We start from the raw sequence: 23,024 nt of genomic DNA, 5'->3' as shown, positions 1-23,024 counted from the left end.
CTTTGTCCCCATGTTTGTGATGATCAGGTCTAGTATATTATCTCCCCTTGTGGGAGAGATGACTAGCTGTTCCATTGCATTTGAATTTATGAATTCCAGTAACCTTTGGGCTAGGGGGTTAGGGCTAGAATAATGCACTCAGTCTATGTTAGGGTAGTTGAAGTCTCCCAATATGATGGTGTTTGGTGAGACATTCATATCCTCCAATGTCTTCAGGAAGGCTGAATGGGGTTCCTGAGATTGGGAGGGTGGTCTGTAACATGCTACCAATTGTATAGCAGTTTTGCCTACAGTTAGTTGCACCTGGATGGTCTCTGATGCTTCATGTGTTGCCACTAACCTGGAGGTGTGAGTGTCCTTGATGAAAATGGACACTCCCCCTCCCTTTTTGGTTTGGCCCAAGTTTTGAGGCTGAAAAGCATGGTACTAGGTATAGCCTGGTAGCACTGGGGTGCTCTCAGGAGCCTTGAACCAGGTTTCAGTGACTGCACAGACATCGATGGTCTCCATACTGAGGAGTGCTTCAAGAGCCTGCATCTTGAGATTTAGACTTCTGGCGTTGAGCAGCATTACCCTTAATTTGTTTCCATTTTTGTTTTCTAAGGTGGTGGGTTTGTCTTTTGAGCCTTACCTAAAAAAGGCACTATGGGGGTGGCAAGAGCCTTAGCCAATATCCGGAAGCCCAGTGGTGTCAGATGCAAGCCGTTCCTTGCGAAGCAGCGTGGCTTGTCCACCATGTCATCCCAAACAGACAGACATTGGATCCCCCTAGAATGACACCAGTAATTGAGCCAATTATTAAAGCTGATCATCTTGTCTTTGTATTGTGGCATCATTCTTGGTGAGGGCAAGATGCTGCTCAGGGTCAGGGTCATACCAACCTGGGCTACATAATCAAAGAACTCCTCTATGTCTCTTTTCATATAGTCCAGGGAGGTACGTCTCAAGTCATCCGCGCCGGCATGGGCAATGATGGAGTCATATTTGTACTTGCTTTGGAGTGGCCTGAGTGCTTGTGTTATGTGGCAGATCCTAGCTCCCAATAGGCAGCTCACCATTACCCTCTCCTTGTTCAGCCTGATAAGCAGAACGTCAGTGTGTCTGACTATAGAGTCACCTATTACTAGTGTATCAGGCATAGTGTTTGGCCTTAAGGGCTGTGATTGTTTGACAAACTGATTTATTGAAGTATGTGTTGCATGTGTTGTGTTTTGACGTGGTGGATTTTTGGGTGTCTGCTTTGGGAGCCTCTGTTGTTTTGGTAAGTTTTTTGTTAGAGCCTCCGAGTATGTCTTTGTGTTATTATGTGTTTGGTTTGCAGTTATGGTAGGTCTATGTGGGACTGGGTTTGCTGGGTGTGTCGTTACCTTCTCCTCCTGTCTGGTCTTGCCAGTCCTGAGTTGAGAGAGTTCAGCCTCCAGTTTGGCTATATAGTTGCATCTCTCACATGTATTTGTGTTTGTTTTTGAGGAGGAGAGGGTTGTCTGTGTACATGAGACAATTGTAGCATTGTCTCAAGATTCGCAGATTAACCAGCTGAACCAGAAAGGATGCTTGTGATCTACCACTCGACATGCTAGAATATTATAAGGGAGTGCTGTGCCTTTAAGGGAAGTGGGTACTCACAGGGGTGGTAGGTGGATGTAGTGCTTTCTTTAGTTTGAGAGTACTTACTTAGAAGAGAGGATTTGAGAACAAGTGCTAGGCTTATAATAAAGCGAGTAGACTGATTATTATAAGAGTAGACCTTTCTTAAGGGAAAATTTGAAGAGCAGACTTGGCGGAGCCAGGAAAAAGTTTAACCTTGTTTAACTGGTGCTGCGCTATGCGCACATTCGTGCAAAGCCACGCAAACATGGATTTTAAACAGGGAACTTTAAAAAGAGCTAGAAATGGTCCAATAAACCAATTACTGCAATCTCTTGTGCTGAGGTTACTCCTTCAGGGACAGATAGGCTGCGCAAGGCTCCCCACTCCCACTGGTGAGCAAAGAAACTACCTTCTATCCAAGTAAGGCAATGGACAACACAGGAACTACACCACAGCCCAGAATACAGCAAAGCCTGTATACTGGTCAAAACTAGTCGAGGAGAGGCAGGAAAACAAGGATTTTTTTTTTGTTTGTTTTTGAGATAGAAAGCACACAGAAATGCAGTAAACAGTAATAAATCAGTTACACAGGCTAGCACACTTTAGTGGGCAGCCTCAACAGTTAAATTTAACAAACAAATGTTCAACCAATTTTCGACCAAATGTAAATTTAAGTGCAGATAATATATAATGCAACAAACAGCTTAAAAAAAGTTTAAGCTTGTTTAAAGTAAGCAAGAGAAGGTATTTTAGGTAAAAAACAGCAAAAAATACTTAAATCAGGAAAGTAGTAACTTTTTTCAGTTCTCTCCTGCTAGGACCACTCTGCAGGACCACGAGGAGTTGTTTCTGAGTAGTATAGCCAGAAAAAAAACACTCAGAGGCGGATTTTAAACAGGGAACTTCAAAAGAGATAGAAATGGTCCAAAACAACTAATTACTACAAGCTCTTGTGCTGAGCCCACTACTTCAGGGACAGATAGGCTGCTCAAGGCTCCCCACTCCCACTGGTGAGCAAAGAAACTTCCTTTTATCCAAGTAAGGCAATGGACAACACAGGAACTACACCACAGCCAGAATACAGCAAAGCCTGTATACTGGTCTAAACTAGTCGGGGAGAGGCGGGAAAACAAGGATATTTTTTTTGTTTTTTTTGTTTTTGAGATAGAAAGCACAAAGAAATGCAGTAAACAGTAACAAATCAGTTACACAGGCAAGCACACTTTAGTGGGCAGCCTCAACAGTTAAATTTAACAAACAAACAAACAAACAAACTTTCGACCAATTTTCGACCAAATGTAAGTGCAGATAATATATAATGCAACATAGAGCTAAAAAACAGTTTAAGCTTATTTAAAGTAAGCAAGAGAAGGTATTTTAGGTATAAAACAGCAAAAAATACTTAAATCCAGAAAGTAGTCACTTTTCTCAGTTCTCTGCTGCGAGGACCACTCTGCAGGACCACGAGGAGCTGTTTCTGAGTAGTATAGCCAGAAAAAAATGCTCAGAGGCGGATTTTAAACAGGGAAATTCAAAAGAGCTAGAAATGGTCCAAAACAACCAATTACTACAAGCTCTTGTGCTGAGTTCATTCCTTCATGGACAGATAGGCTGCTCAAGGCTGCCCACTCCCACTGGTGAGCAAAGAAACTTCCTTCTATCCAAGTAAAGCAATGGACAACACAGGAACTACACCACATCCTAGAATACAGCAAAGCCTGTATACTGGTCTAAACTAGTCGAGGAGAGGCGGGAAAACAAGGATATTTTTTTTTGTTTTTGAGATAGGAAGCAAACAGAAATGCAGTAAGCAGTAATAAATCAGTTACACAAGCTAGCACACTTTAGAAGGCAGCCTCAACAGTTAAATTTAAAAAACAAACAAACTTTCGACCAATTTTTGACCAAATGTAACTTTAAGTGCAGATAATATATAAAGCAACAAACAGCTAAAAAAAAGAGTTTAAGCTTGTTTAAAGTAAGCAAGAGAAGGTATTTTAGGTAAAAAACAGCAACAAATACTTAAATCAGGAAAGTAGTCGCTTTTCTCAGTTCTCTGCTGCTAGGACCACTCTGCAGGACCACGAGGAGCTGTTTCTGAGTAGTATAGCCTGAAAAAAATCGCTCAGAGGTGGATTTTAAACAGGGAACTTCAAAAGAGCTAGAAATGGTCCAAAACAACCAATTACTACAAGCTCTTGTGCTGAGGTCACTCCTTCAGGGACAGATAGGCTGTTCAGGGCTCCCCACTCCCACTGGTGAGCAAAGAAACTTCCTTCTATCCAAGTAAGGCAATGGACAACACAGAAACTACACCACAGCCCGGAATACAGCAAAGTCTGTATACTGGTCTAAACTAGTCGAAGAGAGGCGGGAAAACAAGGATATTTTTTTGTTTTTTTTGTTTTTGAGATAGGAAGCACACATAAATGCAGTAAACAGTAATAAATCAGTTACACAGGCTAGCACACTTTAGTGGGCAGCCTCAACAGTTAAATTTAACAAACAAACAAACAAACATTCAACCAATTTTCGACCAAATGTAACTTTAAGTGCAGATAATATATAATGCAACAAACAGCTAAAAAAACAGTTTAAGCTTGTTTAAAGTAAGCAAGAGAAGGTATTTTAGGTAAAAAAACAGCAAAAAATACTTAAATCAGGAAAGTAGTTGCTTTTCTCAGTTCTCTGCTGCTAGGACCACTCTGCACGACCACGAGGAGCTGTTTCTGAGTAGTATAGCCAAAAAAAAAAACACTCAGAGGTGGATTTTAAACAGGGAACTTCAAAAAAGCTAGAAATGGTCCAAAACATCCAATTACTACAAGTGCTTGTGCTGAAGTCACTCATTCAGAGACAGATAGGCTGCTCAAAGCTCTTCACTCCCACTGGTGAGCAAAGAAACTTCCTTCTATCCAAGTAAGGCAATGGACAACACAAGAACTACACCACAGCCCAGAATACAGCAAAGCCTGTATACTGGTTTAAACTAGTCGAGGAGAGGCGGGAAACAAGGATATTTTTTTTGTTTTGTTTTGTTTTTGAGATAGAAAGCACACAGAAATGCAATAAACAGTAATAAATCAGTTACATAGGCTAGCCCACTTTAGTGGGCACCCTCAACAGTTAAATTTAACAAACAAACAAACTTTCTACAAATTTTCAACCAAATGTAACTTTAAGTGCAGATAATATATAATGCAATAAACAGCTAAAAAAAACAGTTTAACCTTGTTTAAAGTAAGCAAGAGAAGGTATTTTAGGTAAAAAACAGCAAAAAATACTTAAATCAGGAAAGTAGTAGCTTTTCTAAGTTCTCTGCTGCTAGCACCACTCTGCAGGACCACGAGGAGCTGTTTCTGAGTAGTATAGCCAGAAAAAAATGTTCAGAGGCGGATTTTAAACAGGGAACTTCAAAAGAGCTAGAAATAGTCCAAAACAACCAATTACTACAAGCTCTTGTGCTGAGGTCACTCCTTCAGGGACAGATAGGCTGCTCAAGGCTCCCCACTCCCACTGGCGAGCAAAGAAACTTCCTTCTATCCAAGTAAGGCAATGGACAACACAGGAACTACACCACAGCCCAGAATACAGCAAAGCCTGTATACTGGTCTAAACTAGTCGAGGAGAGGCGGGAAAACAAGGATATTTCTTTTGTTTTTTTTTTGCTTTTGAGATAGAAAGCACACAGAAATGCAGTAAACAATAATAGATCAGTCACACAGGCTAGCACACATTAGTGGGCAGCCTCAACAGTTAAATTTAACAAACAAACAAACAAACAAACTTTTGACCAATTTTCGACCAAATGTAACTTTAAGTGCAGATAATATATAATGCAACAAACAGTAAAAAAACAGTTTAAGCTTGTTTAAAGTAAGCAAGAGAAGGTATTTTAGGAAAAAAACAGCAAGAAATACTTAAATCAGGAAAATAGTCACTTTTCTCAGTTCTCTGCTGCTAGGACCACTCTGCAGGACCACAAGGAGCTGTTACTGAGTAGTATAGCCAGAAAAAATGCTCAGAGGTGGATTTTAAACAGGGAACTTCAAAAGCGCTATAAATGGTCCAAAACAACCAATTACTACAAGCTCTTGTGCTGAGGTCACTCCTTCAGGGACAGATAGGCTGCTCAAGGCTCCCCACTCCCACTGGTGACAAAAGAAACTTCCTTCTATCCAAGTAAGGCAATGGACAACACAGGAACTACACCACAGCCCAGAATACAGCAAAGCCTGTATACTGGTCTAAACTAGTCGAGGAGAGGAGGGAAATCAAGGATTTTTTATTTTTTTTTTTGTTTTTGAGATAGAAAGCACACAGAAATGCAGTAAACAGTAATAAATCAGTTACACAGGCTAGCACACTTTAGTGGGCAGCCTCAACAGTTAAATTTAACAAACAAACAAAGAAACTTTCGACTGATTTTCGACCAAATGTAACTTTAAGTGCAGATAATATATAATGCAACAAACAGCTAAAAAAACTGTTTAAGCTTGTTTAAAGTAAGCAAGAGAAAGTATTTTAGGTAAAAAACAGCAAAAAATACTTAAATCAGGAAAGTAGTCGCTTTTCTCAGTTCTCTGCTGCTAGGACCACTCTGCGGGACCACGGGGAGCTGTTTCTGAGTAGTATAGCCAGAAAAAAATCGCTCATAGGCGGATTTTAAACAGGGAAATTCAAAAGAGCTAGAAATGGTCCAAAACAACCAATTACTACAAGCTCTTGTGCTGAGGTCACTTCTTCAGGGACAGATAGGCTGCTCAAGGCTCCCCACTCCCACTGGTGAGCAAAGAAACTTCCTTCTATCCAAGTAAGGCAATGGACAACACAGGAACTACACCACAGCCCAGAATACAGCAAAGCCTGCATACTGGTCTAAACTAGTCGAAGAGAGGCGGGAAAACAAGGCTTTTTTTTGTTTTTTTTGTTTTTGAGATAGGAAGCACACAGAAATGCAGTAAACAGTAATAAATCAGTTACACCGGCTAGCACACTTTAGTGGACAGCCTCGAAAGTTAAATTTAACAAACAAACAAACAAACTTTCGACCAATTTTCGACCAAATGTATCTTTAAGTGCAGATAATATATAATGCAACAAACAGCTAAAAAAACAGTTTAAGCTTGTTTAAAGTAAGCAAGAGAAGGTATTTTAGGTATAAAACAGAAAAAATACTTAAATCAGGAAAATAGTCACTTTTCTCAGTTCTCTGCTGCTAGGACCACTCTGCAGGAGCACGAGGAGCTGTTTCTGAGTAGTATAGCCAGAAAGAAATGTTCAGAGGTGGATTTTAAACAGGGAACTTCAAAAAAGCTAGAAATGGTCCAAAACAACCAATTATTACAAGCTCTTGTGCTGAGGTCACTCCTTTAGAGACAGATAGGCTGCTCATGCTCCCCACTCCCACTGGTGAGCAAAGAAACTTCCTTCTATCCAAGTAAGGCAATGGACAACACAGGAACTACAGCACAGCCCAGAATACAGCAAAGCCTGTATACTGGTTTAAACTAGTCGAGGAGAGGCGGGAAAACAATGATTTTTTTGGGGTTTTTTTTGTTTTTGAGATAGAAAGCACACAGAAATGCAATAAACAATAATAAATCAGTTACACAGGCTAGCGCACTTTAGTGGGCAGCCTCAACAGTTAAATTTAACAAACAAACAAACAAACTTTTGACCAATTTTCGACCAAATGTAACTTTAAGTGCAGATAATATATAATGCAACAAACAGCTAAAAAACAGTTTAAGCTTGTTTAAAGTAAGCAAGAGAAGGTATTTTAGGAAAAAAACAGCAAAAAATACTTAAATCAGGAAAGTAGTCACTTTTCTCAGTTCTCTGCTGCTAGGACCACTCTACAGGACCACAAGGAGCTGTTTCTGAGTAGTATAGCTAGAAAAAATGCTCAGAGGCGGATTTTAAACAGGGAACTTCAAAAGGGCTATAAATGTTCCAAAACAACCAATTACTACAAGCTCTTGTGCTGAGTTCACTCCTTCAGGGACAGATAGGCTGCACAAGGCTCCCCACTCCCACTGGTGATCAAAGAAACTTCCTACTATCCAAGTAAGGCAATGGACAACACAGGAACTACACCACAGCCCAGAATACAGCAAAGCCTGTACACTGGTCTAAACAAGTCGAGGATAGGTGGGAAAACAAGGATATTTTTTTTTGTTTTTTTGTTTTTGAGATAGAAAGCACACAGAAATGCAGTAAACAGTAATAAATCAGTTACACAGGCTAGCACACTTCAGTGGGCAGCCTCAACAGTTAAATTTAACAAACAAACAAACTTTTGACCAATTTTCGACCAAATGTAACTTTAAGTGCAGATAATATATAATGCAAGAAACAGCTAAAAAACAGTTTAAGGTTGTTTAAAGTAAGCAAGAGAAGGTATTTTAGGTAAAAAAAAAAGCAGCAAAAAATACTTAAATCAGGAAAGTAGTCACTTTTCTCAGTTCTCTGCTGCAAGGACCACTCTGCAGGACCATGAGGAGCTGTTTCTGAGTAGTATATATATAGTTATAGATATCTACATATATATATATATATATATATATATATATATATATATATATATATATGACATATATATATATATATATATATATATATATATATATATATAGCCTTATATATTGATGCAATTTATAGATGTATATAAATGCACGTATATAAATACACACACACACACACACACACACACACACACACACACACACACACACACACACACACATATATATATATATATAAATATATATGTGTATGTACATGTACACATATATCTGCACATGTATGTGTGTATATATATATATATATATATATATATATATATATATATATATATATATATATGAGTCTACCTGACAACGTCGACAGCTTAGAACGCTGACATGGAGAACACCAATGCCAGAAGATCGACAACTGAGAAGACCCATGTATGAAAACACCGACGCTGAGAACACCGACATGGGAAAAGGCTGTGTAAGTATGCGGTAGTGACGGACGTTAGGGTGCGAGTAAGGTAAGTGTGCGATATTGACGGTCTGTAGGGATAGGGGTGGGTTAAGTGAGTTAGTGTTAGGGCGCGGGTTAGGTAAGTGTGCAGTAGTGATTGTCTTTGGGTTAGGGGCGGGATAAGTGAGTTAGGGTTAGGGCGCTGGTTAGGTAAGTGTGTGATAGTGACAGTCTTTGGGTTAGGGGTGGGTTAAGTGAGTTAGGGTTAGGGCGCGGTTTAGGTAAGTGTGCAGTAGTGATAGTCTTTGGGTTAGGGGCGGGTTAAGTGAGTTAGGGTTAGGGCGTGGGTTAGGTGAGTGTGCGATAGTGACGGACCTTAGGGTTAGGGTTTGGGTTAAGTTTGTAGATAGTTGTGTATGTGAGGTTTAGTGTGGGTTTGTAAGCATTTTGGTGTGCTTGTGTTGTGTGTGTGCTTTTTGGACAGGGGATTTGTTTTGTTTGTTGATTGTCGGTATTATGGTGTGTCGGGCATGTGAGGTTTCGTGTTTGTGAACTGTCAGTTATGTGGTGTCGGTGATTTCGTTGTCGGTGTTGTGATGTATCGGTGTTGTCAGGTAGACCCATATATATATATATGTATATATATATATATATATATATATATATATATATATATATGTATGTATATATATATATATATATATATATATATATATATATATATATATATATATATATAGCCATATCCTTGTTATGTGTAACATTACTGTTGTGTATACCTTCCCAGATGTATCACACCGTATGTATCTGATATGTGTATATTTATACATAATAACATATGTGATGTAACAGTAATATCACTAACCAGTCCTACACATTTGTAGACGTCACAGCAAATGTTCCATACTATTCAATATGTGTACTGACAGATATATTGGAAAAACAACGGTCTTCACAGTTGTCATGGTGTTGTGTTGAACTTCAGTGACTATAGTGTCAAGGGTCCTGGGTTCAAGACCTGCAAGGGCTGTTTGTTTATTTTGTTGCTGGGCAGGACAAGGGCTGTTGGATACAGAGTGGTTAAGGCAGTTCTGAGCAGCTTTTAGTACGTTTGTGTAGGTTTGCAAGAAGCTAAGCAGTGTTGAGGTACAGTTAAACATACTGGTGCTTACACCATGTAGGTTTCACTTACCAGTGCACAAATGTGCTTAGCTGTTATATTGCAGCAATGCTGACACCTGCTAAGCATGGCTCAGCCCTGGTAACCATTGCTCACATTCCAGTCTGATACCATAGCAGGGTAATGGCATCTGTAGTAAGTGTATGTAACTGCCTGTACATAATATGCATCTATGTGCTGTCATTACAGTAGCAAGGGGTGTGAGCCTACTGTCTGGGACACTTATCATACCCTTCAGATACACCATCATGGGTGACCACTGTGATGCAGTGCAGTTAACAGCAACAATACATGAACATGTACGGCATGCATTATGGGTAGGTGTGTTAAATGTGTGCATGGAATCTACCATGGCCATAACATGACTGGTATATTGGCAAACCTGAACAATCATCATACTCAACAGCTACAGGCTGCTGCCCTGGAGGTATACCAGAGGGACCTATATAAGTGTGTGAGAGATGTGATGTCAGTAGCCACCACTGTGGCATTGGTACAGGGTGGGTGCAGCATTACAGTACATCAACAGTAGAAGCCCACAATGCTACAGATTATGCACAGCTGTTTATTACTACTATGCAGCAACAGACAATATATATATATATATATATATATATATATATATATATATATATATATATATATATATATATATATATATATGTCATCTCACATATGCATGATCTAACTGTGGATGGATACGCAATAGTGGCCTACTGATGTGCCCTGTGGTCTTACCTGTATGCTTCTCTGCCATTGTGTGGATAGCAACCACCTCCACTATGCTCTCTGCCAGGTGTTGTGAGTGCGGGCGGCAGGTGCCCTGAGGTTGGCAAGGAGCTCCTCAACATGTCTCGGGAAGCTGGATGGCATGACTCCCCCCCATTGCAAGCTGATCCCCCGTGACTGCAGCAGCATGCCAATGGGCATGGCAAAGTAGGTCTGTGCAATGATGCCTGACCTGCTCTGCAGTTATGCAAGCCGACATCGTTTACCCTGTGGAAAAAATCGTTCCACAGGGTGGTTCACTTCTGCTGCTCATGGGCTGTTCAGCTGAACAACACCTGGTAGTGCTGCACCTGGTGTGAGATGATGTCATCATTCTCCTTCACTGTATAAATGGGAAGCCTCTCCCTGGACATCTTGTTTGAAAGACATAAAGATGGAAACAGGTCTGAGGACCTCATCCAGCAAGGTCATCATTGTTTTTAATACACATCTCTGTCTCACCACCACCATGTCTGCAACAGCAATCTGATCACACAACTCAACAGGTATGTCTACAGAATACCTACCACTGGGACATATCTCATATTGTACAACACTTTGTGCTATGTGTTAGTAGTCATGTTCCCTGTGGGGACACTATCATTGGTGGCCTGTTACAGACAATGTCACCTGCATGCCATTGCAAGGTTCACTATGCTTCCTTATATGCATGTGCTCTGTTTGCTATGTGATTGCTGCACATCTGTTGTTTTGTGTTATTGGGGATATCGATGCATGCTGTTGGACATGATCCGGGAATGTGTGGACTATTACTACACACATATGTTCTATAACAGTGACACATTAGCATATTTAGGGAACAATTGTCAGGAAAACCACCTCTCCCACCTCATCTGGCCATGTTACCAGGCCACATCACATGTGGGACCCACCCTGGGTCCTCCTCATTTATTGGTCCTGCACTACCTTCAGGTGGAACCACCTCAGGGGATGGTGTTCACCTCCCCCTGGTAGGACACACAGACATGATCCTGTCTCCCGAGATCAGGTCCAGGGTCTGTTGCATAGGGAGCTCCACAGAGACTTGGGGGATGTGCTATAGCTCCTTGAGGCCCTCAGTGCACACTCACAGGGTCAGCATGCTCCTCCTTCTCAGCCATGAAGCTAATGTTGTGACTGACCATGGGTGGGGGCCTTAGACCCATTGTTTCCATTTGGGGGCTCATGGGGCTTCCACATTGCAGATGACACTACCCATCCAGGGTATTTGCCCACCACATGTGTCATATACCATCCCAGTAGGCTTTTTCTATCTTCCAACCCAAATATACCTGCTATCCTTTCCCAAGTTCCCAATCCCACCGTCACAAACAAGGGGAATGCATTCCCAACATGGGGTTCACACCTGACATAACCATCCAATTTGCACTCACTTACTGCTGTATATCTATATATATATATATATATATATATATATATATATATACACATATATATTTGTGTGTGTACTGATATGTGTGATGTTCTGTCACACATATCATGCAACACTACATACTGTGCATTTTCTGCTGTTTGTTCTGTAAAAAAAGAAAAAACCAAAAACAATCCTTGTTTCCCACCTTTCCTGAACTAGAATAGTCTCTAATACAGGCATTGCTGTATTCTGGACTTTATAATAATTCCTGTGTTGCCCATTTCCTTACTTGGATAGAAGGAAGCTTCTTTGTTCACCAGTGGGAGTGGGGAGCTTTGAGCAGCCTATCTGTCCCTGAAGGAGTGATCTCAGCACAAGAATCTTGTAGTTCTTGGCCGTTTTGGGCTAATTTCTAGCTCTTTTAAGTCCCCTGTATAAAAACGCGGTTTTGCGTGATTTTGCCACTCAATCGGGCTTAAACCATTCTCAGCTCCACAAAGTCTACTCTTCACTTTTTTCCCTTAGGTCTGCTCTATCTCTCAAGTAAGGACTCTATTTCCAACCTAAAACCCAGCACTTGCTCATACAAGCAATTATATAAGTTAACACTAATAAACTAATAGCACTACTTTCTCATATACTCCCTTGGAGTACTCGTCCCCTATTGGTCCTTTTTGGTCAGTCATAAAGGAGTTACTTATACTATACCAGCATGTCCAAAGGTCATTTGCTGGTTTCCTCTCCAGTCCACCTGGTGAATCTGGGAATCCTGAGGCAATGTTACAACTGCCTCATGTACACAGACAACCCTCTCCTCCTCCCAACAAGTACTAATATATGCAAGAGAAGCAACCATATAGCCAAACTGGAGGCTAAGCTCTCTCAACGCAGTACTGGCGCAGACAGTCAGGAGGAGAAGGTAACCATACACACCACAAATCCAGTCGCACATAGACCTACCACATCAACAAACCAAACACATAAACACACTAAAACATACTTGGAGGCTCTAAATACAAATCTGCCTAAGCAGCAGAGACCTCCAAAGCAGACATCCAAGCAACCTCTACCCCAGAACAAAACAAGTGAAACACATACTTCACAATGTCAGTGTGCCAAACAGTCACAGCCCTTAAGGCCAAACAACACACCTGATACACTTGTAATAGGTGACTCTATTGTCAGACACACTGACGTCCCACTCACCAGGATGAACAAGGAGAAGGTCATGGTGAGCTGCCTGTCGGGCGCCAGGATCCGCCACATAACACAAGCACTCACTCCAAAGCAAGTACAAATATGACTCAGTCATTGTCCATGCTGGTGTGAATGGCCTGAGACATACCTCCCTGGACTACATGAAAAGAGACATAGAGGAGCTCTCAGATCATGTAGCCCAGGCAGGTATGACCCTGACCTTGAGTAGCATCTTACCATCAGCAAGAATGATACCACAGTATAAAGAAAAAATAATCAATTTTAACAATTGGCTAAAGTTCTGGTGTCATTCAAAGGGGATCCAGTGTCTGTCAGCCTGGGATGACATGCTCGACAAGCCACGTTGCTTTGCTGGGGATGGCTTGCACCTGTCACCTCTGGGCTTTCAGATACTGGCAAAGGCTCTTGCCGCCCCCATAGTGCCTTTTTTACCCAAGACTCAAAAGACAAATCCACCTCCATAGACAACACAAGGAAAAATAAACTAAGGGTAATGCTACTCAACGCCAGAAGTCTAAACCTCAAAATGCAAGCACTCGAGGCTCTCCTCAGCATGGAGAATATCGATGTCTATGTAGTAACAAAGACCTGGTTCAAGGCTCCCAAGATCACCCCAGCACTACCAGGGTATACCTCATACCATGCTTTTCGGCCCCAAAACTCGGACCGAACCACAAAAGGAGGGGGAGTATCCATATTCACCAAGGATACCCACACCTCCAGGTTAGTGGCACTGCACGAAGCATCGGAAACCATCCATGTGCAACTAACAGTGGGTTAAACTGCCTTTCAGTTCATAGCCTACTACAGACAACCATCCCAGACTCTGGAACCTCACATGGCTTTCCTGAGAACATTGTAGAATATGAAAGTCTCTCCAAACACCTTTATATTGGGTGACTTCAACTACCCAAACATAGACTGGGAGCACTACTCAAGCCCCAACAACCTAGCCCAAAGGTTCCTAGAATTTATAAACTCAAATGCTATGGAACAACTGGTCACCACTCCCACAAGAGAGGAAAACATACTGGACCTGATCATCACAAACATAGGGACTCTGTGCTCTGCACAAGAGGTACACCCCTCATTGGTAAGATCGGACCACAAATTAATCTCTCTGGACATCCACATCCCAACCCCACCACCAGCCCAGAAAAACACAGTAAAAAACTTCTCCAAGGCTAATTTCACACTTCTCAAAACTGAGGTGAATTCACTCAAAGCCACCGGTCCAGTGGAAACTACAGCCCAAACTGCAGAATCCTTTATAAACACATTCTATGGACATCTTCAGGAATGCATGGATCATGCAATCCCAAATAAAACCAAGACCCAATCCTCCAAAGGCAGGCGTCTGGTCTGGTGGACCCCAGCTATAAATAAGCTATACAACAAAATTAGGAAGCTACTACAGGATAGAGCAAAATCCCTTAAAAAGAAAGCATCACTGATCAGTACTAGCAAAAAACTACAGCCCCTCATAAAATCATCCAAGGCCAGCTTCAAGAGAAAAATTGCACAAGACACTAAAGATAACCACAAGGCCTTATTTAGTTATGTTAGGAACCTGGGTGGCAACTCCCAGATATGTCCGGAGTTAGTCCAAAATGACAAAAAATACACTGAACCCACAGACATTGACAACATCCTGGCGGATAGGTTCAGTGCAAATTTCTCCCCCCTTCCCCCCAAAAGAGCAAATATCTATCGCAGCAGAGAGTTGTCTCCCTGTAATCTCAGATGCTCAGGTGAGAGCTGCCCTCTCCAAAGCAAAAAACACAGCATCAATGTGACTTGACGGTGTCCCGGGCTGCATCCTACATGAGCTCCAAGAAGAGCTAGAACCTCATATTAGGTTACTGTTCAATCTCAGCCTTACTACAGGATATGTACCCAAGGAATGGTGTACAGCAACAGTGGTCCCACTCCACAAAGGTGGTGCCTCAACAGACCCTAGTAACTATCGCCCCATAAGCCTGACTAGCCTGGTCTGCAAAGCTATGGAGCGGATCATCATGGAACTCATAAACAAAGACATTGGGGACCTACAGACGCTAGATCCTACACAATTCGGCTTTGTTAAGGGCAGATCCGGCCTCTTGAACCTGGTCGACTTCTTCAAAACAGTCACCAAGGCCATAGATGAAGGGAAGGTAGTCCACACAGCCTACCTGGACCTCGCTAAAACCTTCAACACCATACCCCACTCGGGCATCATAAATAAGCTCTCCAGCTTAAATATCAACCCTTATGTCATAAGATGAGTTGCAAACTGGCTCATGGACAGAACCCACATGGTCAGAATTGCGAGAGCCATGTCAGACTCTAAACCTGTTACAAGTGGTATCCCACAGGGCTCAGTCCTGGGACCGCTCTTGTTTGGTATATATTTTTCTGAGGTACAGGCCAACACGGGAAGACTATGGCTGACCAAGTTCACAGATGACTGCAAACTGGGTGCCATAATCGACTCACCAGCTGACACAAGCATCCTCCAAAGGGGTCTCACAGAGATGGACAACTGGTGCCAAAGCCATGATCTAAAACTGAACACCAACAAGTGTATAGTCATCCCCTTTGGGAAAAACAAAGTGCCCATAAATTACCACATAGGCAGTAATCCATTAAGTATGGAGGAAGTAATTAGGGACCTGGGAACCCAAGTTGATAGTAATCTCTCCTTTGACAACCACGTTGCCAAAGTGGTTATAAAGACTTTCTATATAGTCCACCTTATCATGAAAGGATTCACATCTAGATCAAGGGAGGTCATTGTGCCCCTTTACTCATCACTCATCCAGCCCATAATTGAATACAATGCCCCGTTTGGGATGTACCTTAACCGACACCTGCAGCAACTGGAAAGACCCCAAAAGTACCTCACCAAGAGGATCAAGGGTCTCAAACGGATGACCTATGCTGCCAGGTTAAAGAAACTCCAGCTCTACTAAGTTGCATACCACCTACTTAGAGGGCGATCTGTGCCTGACATATAAAGCCATGTCCAACCCAGAATTAATGGACATATTCCACCTCAAAAAATCCAAATCCACTAGAGCTAAGCACTCAAGGGACTTGAACCTCAACACAGAAATTAATATGCTGGAGAGACAGATTTGTAACCCAGAGGATCCCAGCACTCTGGAATAGAATCCCAGTACATATCAGGCAGAGTCCCTCACTAACTCTCCTCAAGAGAAATCGTGACGAGTGGATGGGAGATCGTAGGTTCACCCCGGCGATCAGTTTTGTGTCACTACTAGACAGAGGCACAGTAAACTAACCTAAAAAGGGCACAGTTAAACTCATTTTTTTAGGGATGGCGAAAGCCAAACACACTCTGGCTTGGCTGATAAATGCCCTAGGGCATATAGCCTAGTATCAACCTATGAACCTATGAACCTAAAACTAGGGGACATGTATTTATATACATATGTGTGTGTGTGTTTGTACATACATAGACATACACAGACACACACACACACACACACACACACACACACACACACACACATATATATATATATATATATATATATATATATATATATATATATATATATATAGGGTGCATTCAGACATCAGGCCCACACTCTCTAAATCTCCTTCCTGCACAGCTGCACTGCTCTGCCTTGCTACAACACAGACAGGTGCCACATGTGGACACAGCCTAACATTAGGGGGTATACATAGGGACAGATTGCATGTAAGCCTATTACACACCTATGGGATTTCTGCATGCTATATTACACTGACTGTCCCACAAGTAGTGGACTCTGGAACCCATGTGTCTATCATAATTGCATTACTTCTACCACCAGCTATTGGCCACACTAATATACATGTCTTGCATTACACAACACACACACACACACACACACACACACACACACACACACACACACACTATTATGGCTTACATCTTGTCAGTCAGTGCTGAACTGCACAGTTGACAGGTATGGCCCACTGCCCACAGGGACAGACACTATTGTCCATAGCAGTTGATCAGCTGGACATCATTACAACAACACCTGATAGCACATATAAATCATTCCACATCATATATCCCATTATTATAGACCAAGTACTACATTCAATTACATGCATATATACTTCTCATACCTGTTGTGAGAATGATGTCTCTTATGGATAATTTGCTGTGTTGACAGCTAGATGGATGTGTTTCTTTTTATTTGTTTGTTGTCTTTGCTTTTTTTTTTTTTTTTTTTTTTTTTTTGCTTTCTCCCTGTCTCTTGGTCTCTCTCCACTAAATAGATTGAGAGATTGAGATGCTTTGAATAGATTGCAGCTTGTATAATGTAGGTGAGGCACATGATCAGGTAATGGCCTCTGCACCAATCAGTGTCCACCACTTGCTACCCTCATGCAGCATGCTGTGTAGTACTTCCAATTACCATTGTCATGGCAACCCACTTCTATAAATTCCTGCATCATGTGAGCATCGCCCCTTTACATTTCCTGTGTGGAGGACATCCTTCCTGTGTTTGGGCAGCAGTGTTACAGACAGAATGTAGCAATACTTCTTACAAGAGGACTTGCAGACTCAGTCTACCTAATTATTTGTATTAGGTTCCAGACCTGCAGACAGCGTGAGTAGTGCTGTTATATGCATTGTATAGCACCATTGTTAAAGGATTTGTGTGTACATACTAGTTTAGCATGGAATGCAGTCTGTCTGCATAACTCTCAACTGTGGGCCAATCCACATGATGGCCAGAGGATTGCCGGTTATGTTTTGTCTGTCTACCACACAGGTCTTGTGTCAGATATATCACTTGCATTGTGTCTGTTGAGTGCTTTCAGTACATGGCTACATCCATTTGTGTTTCAAACTTCATATTCTTGACTAAGGGTACGTTGCAGACTATCCTGTAACACCAGCAACTTTCTCAGTGTATAACAACACTGTTTCAAATATGGCCCTGTGTTCCGGCCTCTGTCCTCCACCTATATACCAGGCTTTGTCCAAATGACAAGCAGTAAGAGGTTGTTATGTAGTGGCCTGTGATTATGTCATGCCGCCATTCATACCATCATTCTGGTGCTGTTGTGGTCCCCACACATATTGTGGGTTAGGTTCCATATATATGTGGGCTACAGCTGCACAAAACATGTGTGCCCTTCTGCAGTCCAGAGGTCACTGTATGTAACAGTGTTATATGCCCCCATAAGTTAGTCTATGGAGGAGGGGTATGCACCATATATAACCTAGGCTGCTACAACATGTGAGGGATATCAGTAGTAAGCCGCCTTAACGTATATGGCTGTACATTTTCATACATTACACCTTGGGAACATTGGTGGCCTAGTGTTTACTGTCATACAGACTGTTCTGTTTGTCAGTGTGATAGTGATGTTTTCAGTTAAGCATTGCTATGTAACAGATACATCCTCATTGTGGCAACCTAATCCTTTCCCCCCTAGGGGTTGACTACAAAGTGTAATTAGAGGCTGCTGGGCTATACATCTGCATTACGTACTGTTGATTGATTGTTATCCTCTGGCCCAGTCTTTCTTTACTGTTGTACTACTTGAAGGCCTTGGCCTGGACAGTAACATATGTTATGCTTTCAGATTACTGTATAAAATGATCTGCTTGAGAGTTGCATTACTCAGTTAGTATGTATTTCAAAGACCTAACAGCTATATGATTTGGAATGTACAACTGTAATAGTAAACATATAAACATATCTCATGTATGCAAACCTGCTTGTGGTGACATATCATTTGACTTCTCTGTGGTTATATGTTTCATGCAACAACTGTCTTTTCTATGAGTGAATCATACACTGTCCATTTGAAAAGGTGGCAACTGTAGAAATACTGGATGTTCATTATGCTGTGCACCCTCGAAATATGTATCTTCGTATCTATATATATATATATATATATATATATATATATATATGTATAGATATATAGATATATCTGTGTGTGTGTGTGTGTGTGTGTGTGTGTGTGTGTGTGTGTGTGTGTATATATATATATATATATATATATATATATATATATATATATGTGTGTGTGTGTGTGTGTGTGTGTGTGTGTGTGTGTGTGTTTGTGTGTGTGTATCTGCATATATATGTGTGTGTGTGTGTATATGTATCTTTGGAATGTTTATTGCTTCCACATTGTACATTCCCTATGGTAGTAAGACTGTACTGCACGATATGTTATTGATACTATCCTGACATCATACAGGTGGGATGGATTACTGTTAACTTCTTGTGGCTATGTTATGTAGGGTCTTGGGTATGGGACTTGCAACAGTTGGTATTCTGTTGCAGGGCAGATCTGTTTGGCTGTGGGGGAGGGGATGATATCAATAATTACAAGAGGATATTAGCTTGGGCCCCCTCACCCCCATTTACAGTGCCTTTGGTCTTATAAGTATTTATGTTCTCTTTTATATCTATAAATATATATCTGTATACACACACACGCATATATATATATATATATATATACATATATATATATATATATATATATATATATATATATATATATATATATATATATATATATATATATATATATATATATATATATATATATATATATATATATATATTTATATTGCATATAGACATATATATGTAGACATATATATCTATAGATGTATGCATATGTGTGTGTGTGTGTGTGTGTGTGTGTGTGTGTGTGTGTGTGTGTATATATATATATATATATATATATATATATATATATATATATATATAAATTCAGACTTCTTTTAGGCGTAGTAATTAATACTGAGCTAGTAGAAATGAAATAAAAACTCAGACACTGAATAGATGATTAAGCTTTCGCTCTTATTCAGGTGGAAGAGCTTCATCAGAATAACCTATAGTTAACAATACTTACATTATATGTAACTAGAGTCACATGTAAACAAAAAACCAATGAACTACTTATAACTTATTAGTACAGTAACCGATAGTACAACCAGACAATATTTAAACTGTGCCAATCATCTAAACACAATTACCATGAACATACATATGAATGACAGGGGCATGCATATTAAATAAACACTCCCTTGTGTTAGCTAATCATTGAACAAATGTACAGTGTGCACACTAAATATGTATGTAGGAGACATGAATATTCATATAACTGTACAAGTGGTGACTAACAAGTGTGTCAAAGGTTATGGATGGATGCAAACACATTTTGTAGAAAGAAAGCAACTGTCAAAATAGAACAACTGTCAAAATAGAATTAAATCTTCCATTTTAAAGCGCATTTAATATTAACATTTTCATTCAGACTAGGGTATGTTTCAGAATTAAGCAGTAATTGCCATTTAAGTTCTCTTAGTTCTAAATATTATTCCCAATCTCCAAAAAAACAGTTAACTTGTTCTAATACTATGAAGTAAAATTTACTAAAAGAAGTACAAAAAATGCTATGTTTAGTAAGGGCATTATTTAAGTTCTTTGCCTTGATGGCTCCTAGATGCTCCTTAATTCTATCTGAAAGTTTTCTTGTAGTTTTACCTACATAAAATGCTTTACAAGATGCATAAATACCTGCATATACTACTGCTGTAGAATGGCAGAAGAAATATTTTGAAAACTTAATAGTATAATTACAATGTGTGAATGTGTATTGAGATCCTGTGAAAATGTTAGGGCATACCACACATTTATTACATGAATGCATCCCATTTTGAGAGTTGGAAGTAGAAGTAGAATTAATAAGAAAATGTAAATCTCTGTTTTCTAAACTCATTCTTATGGTTTTGGTTCTTTTAAATGAAAAGGTAGGTGCAGTGCCAATAGCAGCTGACATAAATTGTGATTCAGTTAATAAATCCCAGTTATTCGTGATGACATTTCTAATTTGTGACATGTCCCTAGAGATGGGTAATGGGAAACTAAGGGTTCTGTTAATGTTACTTGGTTTAGAAGTATTAGGTATAAAACCATGTAGTAAAATTGGTAAATATTTAGTGTGTCTGTCATTAGAGATCTCGTTACACATATTGTTAATAAGAGATGGAGGGTAATTCCTTCGAAGAAACATGTGTTTTAACAAAAGAGAATTCTTTTGAAAGTCATAATCTTGACTGATAATTCTAGAGATGCGAATAAATTGACTTCTGAGAAGGTTCCTTTTCATAAAAAATGGATGGGAGCTAGTAAAATCAAGCAGATTATTTTTATAGGTCTCTTTTCTATATATAGTGGAACATACTGTATTAGGAGGTAGTAAGTATATCTGTGTATCTAAAAAGGAAATAGAAGACCCTATTCCAGACAAAATCAAGTTCAAAAAACCTAAACTGTCTCTCAAATCAGAAATAAAAATGTCTAAAAAGATTGGTCACCCTTCCACGCAAAGAAAACATCGTCAATAAATCTTTTATAAATGTGTACTAGATTAAAGTTCTTCAAGGTATTTAATTTTTCTAATTCCCATGTGCTCATGACAATATTAGCAAAAGCAGGTGCTATCTTGGAACCCATAGCTATATTGTCTGGTTGTACTATTGGTTACTGTCCTAATAAGTTAAAAGTAGTTCATTGTTTTTTTGTTTACATGTGACTCTAGTTACATATAATGTAAGTATTGTTGACTATAGGTTATTCTGATGAAGCTCTTCCACCTGAATAAGAGTGAAAGCTTAATCATCTATTCAGTGTCTGAGTTTTTATTTCCTTTCTACTAGCTCCGTATTAATTACTACACCTAAAGGAAGTCTGAATTTATATAATTAAGATTCTTCTAGTGCACGGTGTTTATTATATATATATATATATATATATATATATATATATATATATATATATATATATATATATATATACATACACACACACATATATCTACATGTATAGATACATTTTCTGCACTGTTGAATGAGTGTGCTGGATGATATGTTTGTAAAAACATTAGGGTTATGTATACCTATGTGGCTTAGTGGTAAATCACTTTAGCTATGGTGTGCAGGGTCCTGGGTTTGAGCCTTGCCAAGGCTGTTTATTTTGTTTCTTGGCAGAACAAGGGCCATTGGATACAGAATGATTAAGGCACTTTTAAGCAGTTGTAAGTGGGCTTGCGTAAAGGTAAGCACTGCTAACTTCCGGTTACTGTTTTTTATACTCAGTTAGCTTCTCGATTGCTTAAACTGTGTAGACATTGCTTACTCCCATGCAAACAGGTTTAAACCCGGTTACTGCTTCTTAAAAGTGCTTACTCCTGCTTTCCCTGTGCTAATTTCTTTAAAAGAAAAGAAAAAGGATGTATAGGAAAGTGGTGAAAAAGGGGCACAAAGAGGGAAAGACAATAGGGAAAATAGCTATGCATGTGCAGGGCAGGTGTAGGGAAGGTCCATAGCTGCCCATTACTTCTACAGCAACATCTGTGCATATACACTGATTTGGAGGTACATTTGGACACTCATACGCCTGAGAGAGGGGTGAGGATAACAATAATATGTTGTGAAGCCTGTTAGACCAGATTACATGTGTCCAATGGACACGTGTGCAAAATGGACAGCTATGTATGAGGCGAGATTTTTTTTTTTGGGAACAGATTGCCTCTTTTTTAAGGTGAGAGTGGGATGTTGGGTAGAAATAGTAGGTATATTTGGGGAGGTTGGCTGGGTGGGATAACAGACAAGACAGCATGCAGAGGCAGTATATGACACATGTGGTGGGTAAACAACATGGATAGGGAGGGGTGTTTGGAAGTCGGAAGCCCAGGATCCTCTAGTGGAAACAGTGGGACTGAGGTCTCAACTCATGGGCAGTCACCCCTGCACCTTCACAGCCCCGAAGGTGGCTGTGCTGTGGGGCTGAGTAGGAGGGGAAGCCTGACCCTCTAGTTGTGCCATGTGGCCCTCAAGCTGATGTAGCAGATCTCCAAATTCCCTGTGGAGCTCGCTATGCA

This window comes from Protopterus annectens, chromosome 2.part0 (assembly GCF_019279795.1).
Source record: "Protopterus annectens isolate FY-2018-M chromosome 2.part0, PAN1.0, whole genome shotgun sequence".
NCBI lineage: Eukaryota > Metazoa > Chordata > Ceratodontiformes > Protopteridae > Protopterus > Protopterus annectens.
The sequence above is the reverse complement of the archived record's forward strand: the minus strand, read 5'-3'. Positions refer to the sequence as shown.